The sequence below is a fragment of the Etheostoma spectabile genome, unplaced genomic scaffold (assembly GCF_008692095.1).
Source record: "Etheostoma spectabile isolate EspeVRDwgs_2016 unplaced genomic scaffold, UIUC_Espe_1.0 scaffold393, whole genome shotgun sequence".
NCBI classification, from domain to species: domain Eukaryota; kingdom Metazoa; phylum Chordata; class Actinopteri; order Perciformes; family Percidae; genus Etheostoma; species Etheostoma spectabile.
The window spans coordinates 157,985-171,260 of NW_022605598.1; the positions used below are offsets into that span (position 1 = coordinate 157,985).

Genomic DNA, 13,276 nt, shown 5'->3' on the forward strand with positions numbered 1-13,276 from the left:
TGGGGGTGTCTTATTCAATTTTATAGCATTTGGTGACAAATATTGAAGTGGTTTTGAAAAAGTATTGTGTAAAAGTTGACATATTCCAGTCTGTGATTGTTCATCAACATACATTCCTTTAATTTTAGTCTAAATAATTCATAACTTCTGCTTTTCTAACTCAAACATTAGGTATAACTTCCTATAAATAAGATTTATTGACCATAAATTCCAAAAATAACTGTAAAGTTAATAAGTTAGTGTTACATAGTGTTGAAAACGTCCAAAAAGTGGCAAACATTGAAAAAAATGTTAAAATGGGACAAAAACGTAATAAAAAAGTTAAACACATCGATTAAAAAGCGTCAACTAAAGTGTTGACTTTCATTTTGGGTATGACACAGTGGCTTCATCTGTTGTTAATACTGTTGGTAAAGTGGAGCTTGTTACCCTCGATAGAGCATCGGTCCTGGAGGAAATGTCTCCCCTGTGATACCTGACCATTAACATTGTGAAGTGAATATCATGCTAACATTGTATTGTGAGACCTCTGGTGATTTCCACCCCTAGCAGACACATGATCAATCGACAAGCATACACCCTAAATGCACACACCTGCATGCACATGGCAGTCTGGACAGAGAAGCACGCCGTGCGGTTATGAATGGCCTTCTCTTGACAGACTGTGAACTGTGCTTGGACTGGCTGTTTTCCCTCCCATGTTCGCTTGCTGCCTCCTTGTTAAATTGAAAACAAGCAGGAGAAATCATTGTCAATCCACTGGCAAGGCTATGTCTGTTGACAACACTTACATAATGACTCCTCACTCCCACTCATGTGTACACATATCTGGTGCTTGTTTGTACAGACAGCTAGCATTGACTGAGTGACTTGGGGGATCTTGATTGGTGCCTACAGTGACAGAGGCCGTCCATTGTTATGCTTTCCCCATCTCCTCCCAATTCCTTCGGTGTGCGTGTGTTAACCGGAAGAAAAAATGGCTGCAACTCGTGTTCCATATAATTCACAACCTGGGGAGCTTGGCTACCTGAGCGTCCTCAGAGAATGACAAGCTATGCAGAGTACAAGCCTTCCTCAGTTGCTTTGGCATTCATTGCAAGGACTTTGGACGCATTCAGAATATTTCCTCCACCTTCATTACTGAGTCTACCATGGGACATAAGAGAGGCAGATCAGCATTCCCATATGGAAAGCAACATAATTTTAAGACTACTAATTTAGTCGCATGTCATGTTGTTAATGCAAATGTGTTATTACCCCATCGTGGATGTTGCTATGAGGGCCTCCAAGTTGGTGTCGGTACTAAACATCCGTTTACAGACTGATGGCCTGGTTCAACTTTGACCTATCAAATGTGAAATTGACCTTAATTTAATATTTAATGAGTTACAGTAGTTTCAAGAAATTGGGCTTCCCTCACAATCATGCTTCCCTCACAATTATGAAAATGTATTTTGATTTCCAAAAAAGAGGACACTCAGCCCAGCCTCGAGACACAAATTCAGACAGGCTTCTCAGAGGTTAATAACATTCTTTGTTATGCCTCAATAGTACAACAATAACTTATATAATACAATATGTAACAACCTGAAACAAAATAATAGCTCTCTTCTCAAATAAATATAAAATAATGTATATGACATCTTCTATGTCAGCTTCAAAATCCAGCTTCAACTAAATATCTTTTAAAACCTTTTAATGTAATATGATAAGGTTTTTTGGTGTACATAGTGAGCTTTGAGCTCTCCAGCACCTTTATAAGACACTGAAACATGTGCTAGCTTTGCATACGGTGCACTCCGCCTCCCATTTGTCCCGACCAGGACGGCACGTGGACATTTCTTTTTTTGCAGTTCAACTGTGAAGCTGCACTTACACTTCGACATTTTGTGTGCAATGCTGCTCCGCTGTCTGATCTGCTCCCTGTATGTGCTCCGCTGTCTGATCTGCTCCCTGTCTGATTTGCTTCCTGTATGTGCTCCCTGTCTGATCTGCTCCCTGTATGTGCTCCGCTGTCTGATCTGCTCCCTGTATGTGCTCCCTGTCTGATCTGCTCCCTGTATGTGCTCCCTGTCTGATCTGCTCCCTGTATGTGCTCCGCTGTCTGATCTGCTCCCTGTATGTGCTCCGCTGTCTGATCTGCTCCCTGTATGTGCTCCGCTGTCTGATCTGCTCCCTGTATGTGCGCATTGCATAGCCGCCCACAAGGCAACCTCTCGGGAATTACGTCACGCAACAAAGTACCGTAGAATTGTGTGCAAAGCGCCAGTCAGTTTAAGGACACGCCTAATGCTCCCATGAAAAACATTGAAAAACAGACATTTTCATGAATTTATAACCCCCCCAGACAGTACGTAAAAAGTGGACATGTCTTGGCAAAAGAGGACATTTGGTCCCCCTACCCTAATACATACCAGGAATGAGTGGTGTAAGTAGAAAGTTTCTTTTATTCATTGCCTTTGTTATTTTGTGTTTGCAAGTGTATCTATGGGGATAGGGACAGGTACGAAAATGACATATTTCTGTTTTAGAGTGAAAACAAAACACCTTTTCAGCATTCAACTTGCAACTGATTGATAAAAACATTTGCAGGATGGTGGAGGCAGCAGCAAATATTTCTCTTCCGAACCTGAGCAGCAACTGACAGTGATGCAGTGTGCTTGAGGGGTGGAGCGATTGTCCTTTGCTTATTATGTGTATTGATGGTGGAATGAAAGTCACTGCTGTTCCGCTGGCTCTCTAATGGTCTGAATCTAAATGTCTTTCCTAATGGAGGAACTTCTTATTGGTTGATGAGGGGGAGTGCGATTTCCTCAGAAATATTGTCGCTCTCATAGATGTCTTTCCTGCGCAAGACAGAAGATGCAGGCTTGCTGTTATTTCTTCTTTTTTTCAGCTGCGCTGCTGACCTCTTATGTGTTTGAGCGTGTTTTTACCTTTCATCATAGCTTGTGAGAGTCCCTCTATCATTCATGCCTTGATGTTATCTAGTATCTGTATTAAAAGAATCATTCTGGTGAAACAGCCCTCCAAACAGATTTGTCATTGCACTACAGGGTCTGCATTCCTTATTAAATCCACTACAGCCAATGCTCATTTGGTCAATCAAGAGCAATCTGTTAATATGTACGGTCTCCTGGAGGGCCTGCGCCTTGCCTCTGTGCAAATTGGACTGTGTCGGTGGCATACAAATAATTAACATCAATAGGTCGTCTCCACTGTAATTTACTGAAGAGGCAAGCAGAGATTTGTTTTGATCTTGTTTTTCTGACATCCTCTCAAGATGTAAGTCACGGACACAGGTCAGAGGCTGATGTAGGGGCTACAGTAGAAGGGGGATGTGACAGGGAGGTGTGTGTGTGTGTGTGTGTGTGTGTGTGTGTGTGTGTGTGTGTGTGTGTGTGTGTGTGTGTGTTTAACAGCAGCCCAGCATGGGATGGTAGTGAGGATCCTGAGTAATCATCAGTGATATGCCTCCTATCAGGCAAAGGCACACAGCAGCCAATATGTTTGCAGCATACTGATTCACTTTAGCAACATGGCTGTTTGGTGTTGAACAAGGCTTGGACGAACAATTGCATGCTGAGCTAAACCAAACACAGTGAGAGGGTCCTTTGTTGAGTTCACAATAATATTCCATTTGCCTGTGAAAACTGCCAGTCATGCGGCACAATTTCTAATATTAATTCTGGAAGCCAGCAGAAAAAGAGCATGTTCTTAATAACAGAGACCAGTCAATATTACAAACTGAGGCACAACACTAAAAATGACTGTTTTCTAAGAGGTAATAATATTGTTTTGCGGTTGTTTGTGCCAAAACTGAAACAAATAACGTTAAAGTTCACATCCCAGCATGACTTTCATTGCACTAGCCCTTGTGTAATCTCCCATCTAGTCTATATATCGACGACGTTCCACTATGGGGAGAGGAGCCGGATGGCTAAAGTAGGGCCTTCTGAAATCCTTTTTTTTTTTTTTTTTTTTTTTTTTTTTCAAATTCTGTTCCATTTAATTTTTGGGGGATTTGCTTTTTTTTCACTTCAGGTTAAATTTACAATAGGCCCTAGTTCTAGTTAAAATATATGCTCTATAATATATGATCTAATATGCTGTATTATGCTGTGCTCCGGACACAGTTTTAATCCGGTAAGTTACGACTTTAAGTGACGACTCACAACTTGGTAGCGTTCCAGGCAAAGTCACCACAAACCCTTCTAGCTAGCGGTAGCGTTATACTAGCGATTCCTAGTCGGCAACATTTTTTTGGCTTCATTTAAGGGTTAGGGATAGGGTTGACTGCAATCTCGGTTGTCAGAAGTTTCATAAACAATAACAAAGATTTTCTTTCCACGGATCTTTGGCAGCACTTTTTGCATGTGTTGGTCAAAGACCCGCGGCAGGTGGGTCTGCCTGAGGCTGTTGGCATTTTCTGAAAGTGCACCTCCCTGCTTGCTATGTTTAACAAGAAACAGATGTATATTGTGTGTCTGCTTCTGCACACATTGCAACAAAATCTTCCACAAACTCACATTTGTATATATTGATTTTGTCGTTGATTTCCCGCTGTGGATTTTGCTTTGTTCTTGAGATGAACATTTGATTTCAAATGGTCTGTACATGTGTCTTTGCGGGTCCAGTCAATTTTCAAAACAGTTGTTGTCCAGACTCATAGTAGTCATTGGGTTATTGTTCAGCCCGGTATTTAGCAGTCCATTGAGAGTTTCTTAATTTTTTTGCCAACGTTGGCTTATCAGGAGCCACTCGCTTCAACATTTTTTTCCCAAGCAACAAACTCACCGTTGTGACGACGTAGGTTTAGGTGGAGACCTTTCTACGGTTGTTGTTGTTGTTGTTGTTGTTTTAAACTGAAAGTTGAGATGGAAGTAAAAAGAAATTAACATGTCTACAAAATAAACTCAAATTCCATGTGATTCCGCATGTATAAAATAATTCTGTTTTCATGTGTAGATTCTGTTATTCTGTCACTCGTTTTCTGCATCACAGAAATCATGGGGGCCTACTGAAGGCTCTGGCTCCCATTGTACTTTTAGAGACTCTAGGAAGCACAAGCAACACTGCATTCTGGGAGCGCAGTGCTGTAGTGGGACTTCTAAAATTTAAAGTAAGGAAGATGGCGCCATTGCGTGTGTTTCGCCGCTTGCCTCTGCTTAGTGTCTTGTTGATTTTCGTATTCCTACTACTTGTCACTCGAAATGTGTCACAGCTGCTAGTGTATAACAGCCTGACCCTTTTATAATTCTGCAAAGAAAGTGCCAATCTACAGCTCTGGCGGGCAGTCATTTACGCCTTTCTTGGTGTCCATATCAAATGGTTTTAAAAGTCCCTAGGTCAAGGTATGAACGGTGGGGGGGGGGTTTGCAGTTGCTGCCCCGAGACTACGGAACAAGTTATCCCCTGGTATTTTCACTTATTTAAACCACATTGTTAAGCATAACTGTTCTGTTGTTCTGAATATTTTGAAAGATATGGAAAAGTGGATGGGTCTCCCCATGTCTATTCAAGCTTGTATCTCTGTGGTTAAAATTAATGTTTTACCCAGGATTAATTTTGTGAGCTCTATGCTACCTCTCTCCCCTTCTTCTGGTTATTGGCATAAATTACAATCAACGCCATCTAAATTCATCTGGAAAGGCAAGCGGCTGCAACTTAAGATATCTACTGAAGGTCAAAAATAATGTGACTGTTGACCGGTTTTGGTCTGGCCCAAAATGGCCAGACGCCTATCTGACTCAAATTGGTCACTTCACCTCCCCCCTTTAAGTTGTAAGTGTTCGTTGGCTGGTAGATCAGAAAATCAATACACAGGATATACTTTAAAATGTAACAAGTTTTTAGTGAAACAATATAGAAAATATTACAAACTTGTGCACGAGGATGAGAAACCTTCAAGGCAAGTCTATCCAAAACAGACAGTCTCCTCTAGCCATTTGATGCTGCTAAACTAAAACCCCCTCCTTTTATCCATTTCTGTTCCATCTTCTTAGTGGTGCTGTCATCAGTTGGATATATTCCAGGTCTTCTTGGTTACTCAAACCATCGTTAAGCCAAGGTGGCATAAATACCTCAAATCTCCCGCTCCCAGGCCCGAGAAGACAGACTCTGTACGAGTCTTATCTTTGTACAGGCACAGAGTGGAGAGAGTGAGGTCATTCCTTGGTTTTATCTTTCTGCAAAATACATCTTACATACTGCATTATTTTGCTCTCTGCCTTTCCTGTTCATGAGAATCAGCCCAATTATTTTCCCGGTCCAGTGCTTTCTTCCGTATTTATCAGGTCAGATAGTCCTTTCACAGAAACTCAGGATGAGCATCTCCTTTCCAAACGTTACAGGCCAGATATGTAATCTGTCAACAAAAGCAGAGGGCAAGGGTCAGCCATGATTTTACTTATACACACAGAAGAAAATATTCCGACACTACTCTACAGAGGAGGAAAGAGGATGGCAGCCTCTCAGTTCCCAACTTTAAGCATTATTCGTGGGCCTTTGTGCTAGGGCCCCTCCTCACCTGGTTCAGCCCAGATATGTCCGTCTGCTGGTGTATCCTAGAAAATGCTATGACAGAGCCTCAGTCACTCCATGACGTTCTTTTTGCCAACATGTCCAATAAACAGTGCCAGCTATGCTTTATTGTCTAAAAGACAATTTTACCTTGTTACCCTTTTCTGACTTAACCGACACATTCAATCTACTACGATCCTCTTTTTTCTTTTACCTTCAATCAAGCACTCAAGGCGTAAGGTGTCCCCTGGCAAAGTCCTGGAAGTTTTTTGCCACGCAGCCAAAATCTGTGGTATGGTATAAAGGCTGCATCAGTCCTTGGCGTTATCTGGCTGCTCTGCCCTTCCTATTGAGAGGATCTGGGTAGGCGATTTCCCGGACCTGAGTATCGATCTCAACTGGCATGACGTATGGTCTAACATTCCAGAAGTATCACGCAATCCAGACCATCAGCAGATTCACTACTATTTAATTCATAGGACAAATCTCACCCCCGAGAAAATGCATCATATGAAAATGATTAACAGAATTTTATGCACGTTCTGCCCACTAAAAGCTCAAGGTATATATCTTTACATGATCTGGGATCGCTCTCTTGTTGGTCAGTTCTGGAAGAATATTGCATCCAAAATATGTGCCCTGATTTATGATACTGTACCTGTTACTGTCAATGTTTTGATTCTGAATGAATTGTCAGCCCTCCAGCTCTCTAAAACTAAAAAAATGTGCTGCGCTTGCTGGACTTACAACAGCCAAGAGAATGAATGCAACCTGTTGGAATCCACTTTGTGACTTGTCTATTATCTTGGACCCTTTCCTTTCTGGATGTTGTGTATATGGAGCTTTCCACGGTTTGCATAGGTGGAGCCCCGGGTAAGTACTTAGGACACTTGGCTCAGCATTGCTGGATCCTTGACGTCCATGCTATAGATTTGTGTTACAGCATTCTCACTTCTGTCTGTGTGTTTGGTCCATTTTTGTCTTGTGCCGGTCTTCCTGTCAATGATTCTTGTCTGTTTCTGTGTGTCTTGTTTGTGAGCTGCAGACATTGTTCTTGCTGTTGGGTTTTTGTTCTGTCTTCCTCCTTCCTGTATTTCCTCTCTTTGTCTTGGAGTAAAACATTGGATCGCAAGGAAGGATTGTGGAAAAGGTGTCTTTTAATACGTAGTAGTGGTGTGACAATTTCTCTCTCCTTCTGTTTTTATGTAAGCTTTTCTGATTTAACTTTTATGTTTCATTCTTTTAATGTATGATAGGTTGTTTTATTCTTGGTTCCTGATGAAAAGCACTTTGGGTCATTTTGCTCCGTTTGACAGGAATCTGTTAACTTAACATGATAATGGCTGCTCAGAGGGCCAGCCAGGCTGTGGTGTATTGGTGCTCACTCATATTTCACCTCCTGCTGGTAGCAGATAACAGCTGCTCCTTGCAATAGGCTGCCGGTCGTGACAAAGGCCTCACCTTTCAGGGAGCAGAGAATAACTGCTTCACATTAGCTTGGTGGCACCCACAGACGTTCTGTATACACTATATAAACAGGTGCAATACAAGCCCCACCAAGCACAAAGTGCCACTTGGGCAAACACGTCCAGAGTGTAGCGTTGTTGTTGTTATGTTGTGTCCAGCTGGCTTTTAATGCTTTCTAATCTGTGTTTTGGCACTGCTGTTCCAAAATGAGAGCATGTGCCATCCTGGGCACTCCTCTGTCCTGACTTAAATTCATTGTGGGGTCCAACACAATGATTTTAGGAGTGACATGATAGCATTAGCCTAAATGTCTGCACTCCTTTGAATGCTACACAGGGGCTCTGAATGCATTCCATCTTGAAAACATACAACTCCCAGGGTTTGTTGAATATCCTCTACTTTGTGCATTCAGTACTCATACTGAATAATGAAAGTGCAGTACCAATAACTACAACGGATGCTGTGTTTGCAGTGCAATGTTTCAAGGGAGATAGAGGATGGATGAAATGGTTGATAAATCACCTGGCCCTGCTGGTAAACATAATAAAAAATACCAGTGTAAAGTCGTATATGGAGAAATATAGATAGCAGCAGACAGGAAATAAATGGAGCTGGGGGAAAAAAGGTTGGAAAAATAACTGTAGTGCTGCTGGATAGTTTTACATGGACAGACTCAAATTAAAGGGGCAATCAGTAAGGTTTTATTGCCCTATATCGTGAAATGCTCGTAGTGGCTGATAGGGCTGTTAATACTGAAGAGTCAACGATTAGCTGAACAGGTGATGAGATTTCTGCTGTCACAGTGCATGGCAGCAATGAAGGCAAAAAGCCTTGTCATGGCATTATAGATGTATAGTTTAAGTACTTTTTGTAGTGACACATCTAACCTCTCTACCAGAAGTTTATGCTGGATCTAATTAGCTAGCGTCCTTGTCGGTTGTGAACTGGGACTTTTTTTAGTCAATTATAATCTGGCACCACTGGTGTGCTGCTGGCCTGTTAGTATGCAAAACAAAAGCACCAATTATATCTAGTGTAGGAGCAGTCAATGGCAGTGGAACAGAGAGAACTTATGACAGCATCCTTCTCAGTTAAAGGGGACCCTATTTTTTTTCTATGTTTTTGTGCATAAGTGACTGATCTGCAATAATGTTTAAAAGTAGCTGTGTTTCTCCTTCTAATCTGGGCTCCAGTTGCAAACTGTTGGCTGGTTGGTTTATGTACAGAAACCATAGCAATGCAAAGAGCTGACGATAAGACTGCAGTAAAAACCCCAATTGAGACACATATTTCGAATGCCAGTATACATGTCCTAAGAATGCCGATAAAACCTGAATAATACCAGAACATCCCACATGTCCTACTTGGAAAATGCTATATTGGATAAAATTCTTTATTTGGAGTGTCCAACCAGAATATGCTGTTTTCATGACCTGAATCAATTTCGGAATATATTGTCAAATTTGGAATAATTGTGGAGTATTGGTGTGCAAGTGAGTGTCACCTTTAGTTAATTACATTGAGAACAGTCTAGAATACCATTATCGTATTGGTGTTATATAGCAGCAGTAGCCAGCTCTAGTGTAGCAGTTTCAAGCTTGTATTCATTGTTTGCTGCTGAGGGTCCCCACATCTCCATCCAGTCATTCATTGAATATCCTCCTTTAGAACCTTTCTCCAAGCCAGTAGAAAAGTCAAGCCCCATTCAATCATAGCATATAGTAATGAAATCAAGCCCTTAAAGCAATCTCTTGTTACTTCTAGAGGGGATGCTCAGAGAGTGGTTCTGAGAGAACGATATAAAGCCTCTTAATTGTAAGAAATTAAAGAAGTGTTTTCTGGGGATATCATATTTGATTACTAGTTCAAACTCATTTGGTAGTGGTAAAGGGGTATTCTGAAAACAATTTTGGGGAGGGGACACATATTTAGTGTATCATGTCCGTGAATCTTTGATTCCCTCACAGTACTATAAACAAGGGGCAGAGAGCAGGCATAAAACTTGAGCCAAATCCTCAAAATTCCTTATTTTTTTCTTCAATTTTTCCTTACACAAAGCCAGCGCCACCCTGTCAAGAAGACAGACCATTAGGGGAGATCCAGAGGGCCCCAGTCACTAACTACTCTTTGACCCCAACAGAGACAGTTCTGTATCTCATCTCAGTATGTGTCCTGTAGCACCAGTCACTCACAATCCAGTAAACAGGACAGCCAGCACCATCCAAAAAGATGTAATATAATATTCCAGCTCTGCCACTAATGACACTGTCAGAAAAGTGGTATTCTGCTTTATGTTTATTACTTTGTTGGAAGTGGTTGGTGGTGTGGTACTGGAGTGCAATATATTGAAAGGTATTTCTTACATTTTGGCCACCTCCTTTACATTCAGTATGTAAGAAATGAATGAACTGCAGCGCCAGATGGTTTTGGCCTTCCCTCCATTCATTAATTCCTTATTATGGACACCTTGTCTCACATTTACCATGCTTGTACCATAGTCAATTGCCAAATGCTTTTAAGACAATTAATTTATATTTTATTTTATTATTAGTTTTGAAATCTAAATGTTTTTCAGGGCGCCCTGGTAGCTCACCTGGTTAAGTTTGCGCTCCATGTACAACAGCTGCAGGTTTAATTCCCACCCATGATCCTTTGTTGCATGTCGTTCCCCATCTCTCTCCTGTTTCCAGTCTTAAGCTCTCCTGGTTTTTTAACAATAACTCCATTTTCCTGCTTACACCTGAGGGCAGAATATGTTATGCTAGCGAGATTCAAAATCAACAACTTAAAATTAACAGTCAATGTAATTCAATAATATGTTTAACAAAAAGACAAGCTAGCTATCCAGCCATGTCAGACACAGTCAAACTCTCAGACGGTTAATGCAGGTGAAGAAAGAGGCGTTTAGGAGCGGAGACAAGGACTGGTTTAAAGAGTCAAAATAAAAGGTTTATCAAGGCGGTGAGAGATGCTAAAAGACTGTACTCTAAGAAACTCCAACCACAATTTTCAACTAATTACTCAGTTTCTGCTCAGACAAATAACACAATAACTGTCTAAAATAACTATCTAAAATACTAGATCAAGCCCCTGCCCCCCTTCGTCAACAACCTGCATCTGGCTAACAACTTGAATAACTTCTACTGTAGTTTTGAAAGTCCTATGGAGTGGTAGTGACAGGCTGACACCTGTGTAGAGGGCGATGTTACCAGAGCAGCGTAGCCTAGAATTGCCAACATTAAACAATAGGTTGTTCTCTGTACACCACCCTGTAAGTCTATGATGAAACCATACAACCTCAGGAAACAGCCTCAACGCAAACCGCCTCAGAGGAAACAGCCTCAGAAAAAACAACCTCAGTGGAAACAACCGCAATGCAAACAGCCTCAGAGGAAACAACCTCAGAAAAAAGAACCTCAATGGAAACAACCGCAATGCAAACAGCCTCAGAGGAAACAGCCCTAGAGGACACAGCCTCAGAAGAAACAACCTCAGAGGAAATAACCTTAGAGGAAATGGCCTCCAGATGAAACAACCTCTGAGGAAACAAACTTGTTCTCAGAGTAGAACATCAAATAGTCCTTTTATCTAAGGCCGTTTATCCTGAGGCTTGATGCCTTGTTTGCCTGATGCCTGAGACCCAAGGCTGTTTATCCTGTGACACCGTAGTACATAGATTTATAAACAGTTAACACTGATTTACAGTCCATGCCCTCAGATTTTGTATTGTTCTGCACTGCAGCAAATGTGTGAGTGGACCATTCTGCTAACCTAGCTTAAACCTAGGGATTTGAGCTTTAGTTTTTTATTTTGACAATGTAACTTGTGACAACATATGGGTTAAGTTCCTAAGGGGTGTGACTGTAGGTAGTTGCAATTGGTTTTATTCAAGTTTGTTAATTTTTTTTTCAGTTTTGACCGAGTTAGCAGCAGGAGCAGCAGCAGCAGTAGCTTGTTTTAAATCCACATGTAAATTTCACATTTCAGGGTTGTACTGAGGTGAAGTGGATATAACAAACTGTTGCTATCTGGAAATGAATCGAGGAGACTTCAAGGATGACCAACTCAGATGTCTTTAGATGCTGCTTTATTTAGATATCTAACAGACACTCGAGTGGGAGAAAAGGTCTCATGCACAACAAAGTGTTTTACGGAACAATAAGTTACCAAGCCCCCTTTGTACTGTTTTGGCCTCACATCTGGAAACCCATCTGTCAATCACATAATTATAACAACTTACGGTCCTAGACTTAGGTGGTCTCTGACGTGTTTGTTAAGGCCCCTCAGAGGTCAGAGGTGAATAATTACAAATCTTGTTTTTCAGCTCTCCTTCGCACGAAACACAGTAACCACACCTGAAAAATGTTAGGTCACATGGCATATGATACCATGATAGTGTCATACCCAGATGTTTTACCACCAATCCTCTAACCCGGAAGTGGGTTGGGTTGTCTTGTAATGGGAGGGGCTTTAACCGGTATGTTATTTAAAGCATGCAATTGATATGGGTTGATCATAAATTGTTATATTTATTGCTGATTAGAAAACTATTTACATGACAGCATCAAGCTTCAGATCAATGGTGTTGTCATGGTAACAAACAAACTATATACAGAACGTTTTGCAGCAATGAATACAACACATGCGGTTGCAATTATGAAGTAAAATGTAATGAACAAGAGTTTTCATACTCAATATAACTTTCTTTTTTTAACTTTTTATTTTTTTATGATCAGTGTGTGAAATCTACTGGTTACTATGTAAGGACTACAAACCGAAGTTAAAAACAAACCTGAAGCTGAAGAAACGGACCAGACCCGCAGACCAGAGAGAGAGAGAGAGAGAGAGAGAGAGAGAGAGAGAGAGAGAGAGAGAGAGAGAGACGAGAGGAAGAAGAGAGAAAAGAGAGAGAGAGAGAGAGAGAGAGAGATTCTCCGTGTGAGCCGAGCGTGTTTGTAGGCGGGGGGGGGGAGCAGGCTATAGATAAAGCCTACCAAAAGACTTAATATACTTTGGCTCATTGTGTCCTGAACAAAATACTACATAATTAAAAACACTTTTTTGGTTTGAACGTAAATATAAAGATGTCTACTACAGAGCAGGTATAATAATGTTAGTATTGGATTACAGAATGGCCAGAATTCCTATCTGTACTTCTGGGAACAGTAGACATGTTGAATTATCACAGCAGGAAGACAACAATGGCTCAGTTCCATTAATTGTCCCATTAAAGCTTGAGTGCGTACATTTTTTATATTAATGAACGGCCGTTACATTCAAGCCATTG

At 41.1% G+C, this 13,276-nt stretch overlaps 1 protein-coding gene and 1 long non-coding RNA gene across 3 annotated transcripts in view; one reads left to right on the forward strand and one right to left on the reverse strand.

The window, feature by feature from the left end:
- The window catches only part of LOC116686537 (kin of IRRE-like protein 3), a 278,508-nt gene that overhangs the window by 99,735 nt on the left and 165,497 nt on the right, over window positions 1–13,276 (forward strand). The window lies entirely within an intron of this gene.
- Window positions 7,422–13,276, reverse strand: part of LOC116686539 (uncharacterized) — a 15,105-nt gene continuing 9,250 nt past the window's right edge. The window contains exon 3 of the long non-coding RNA XR_004331287.1: window positions 7,422–7,433. This is a non-coding gene — a long non-coding RNA (uncharacterized LOC116686539). The remainder of the gene's footprint in view (window positions 7,434–13,276) is intronic.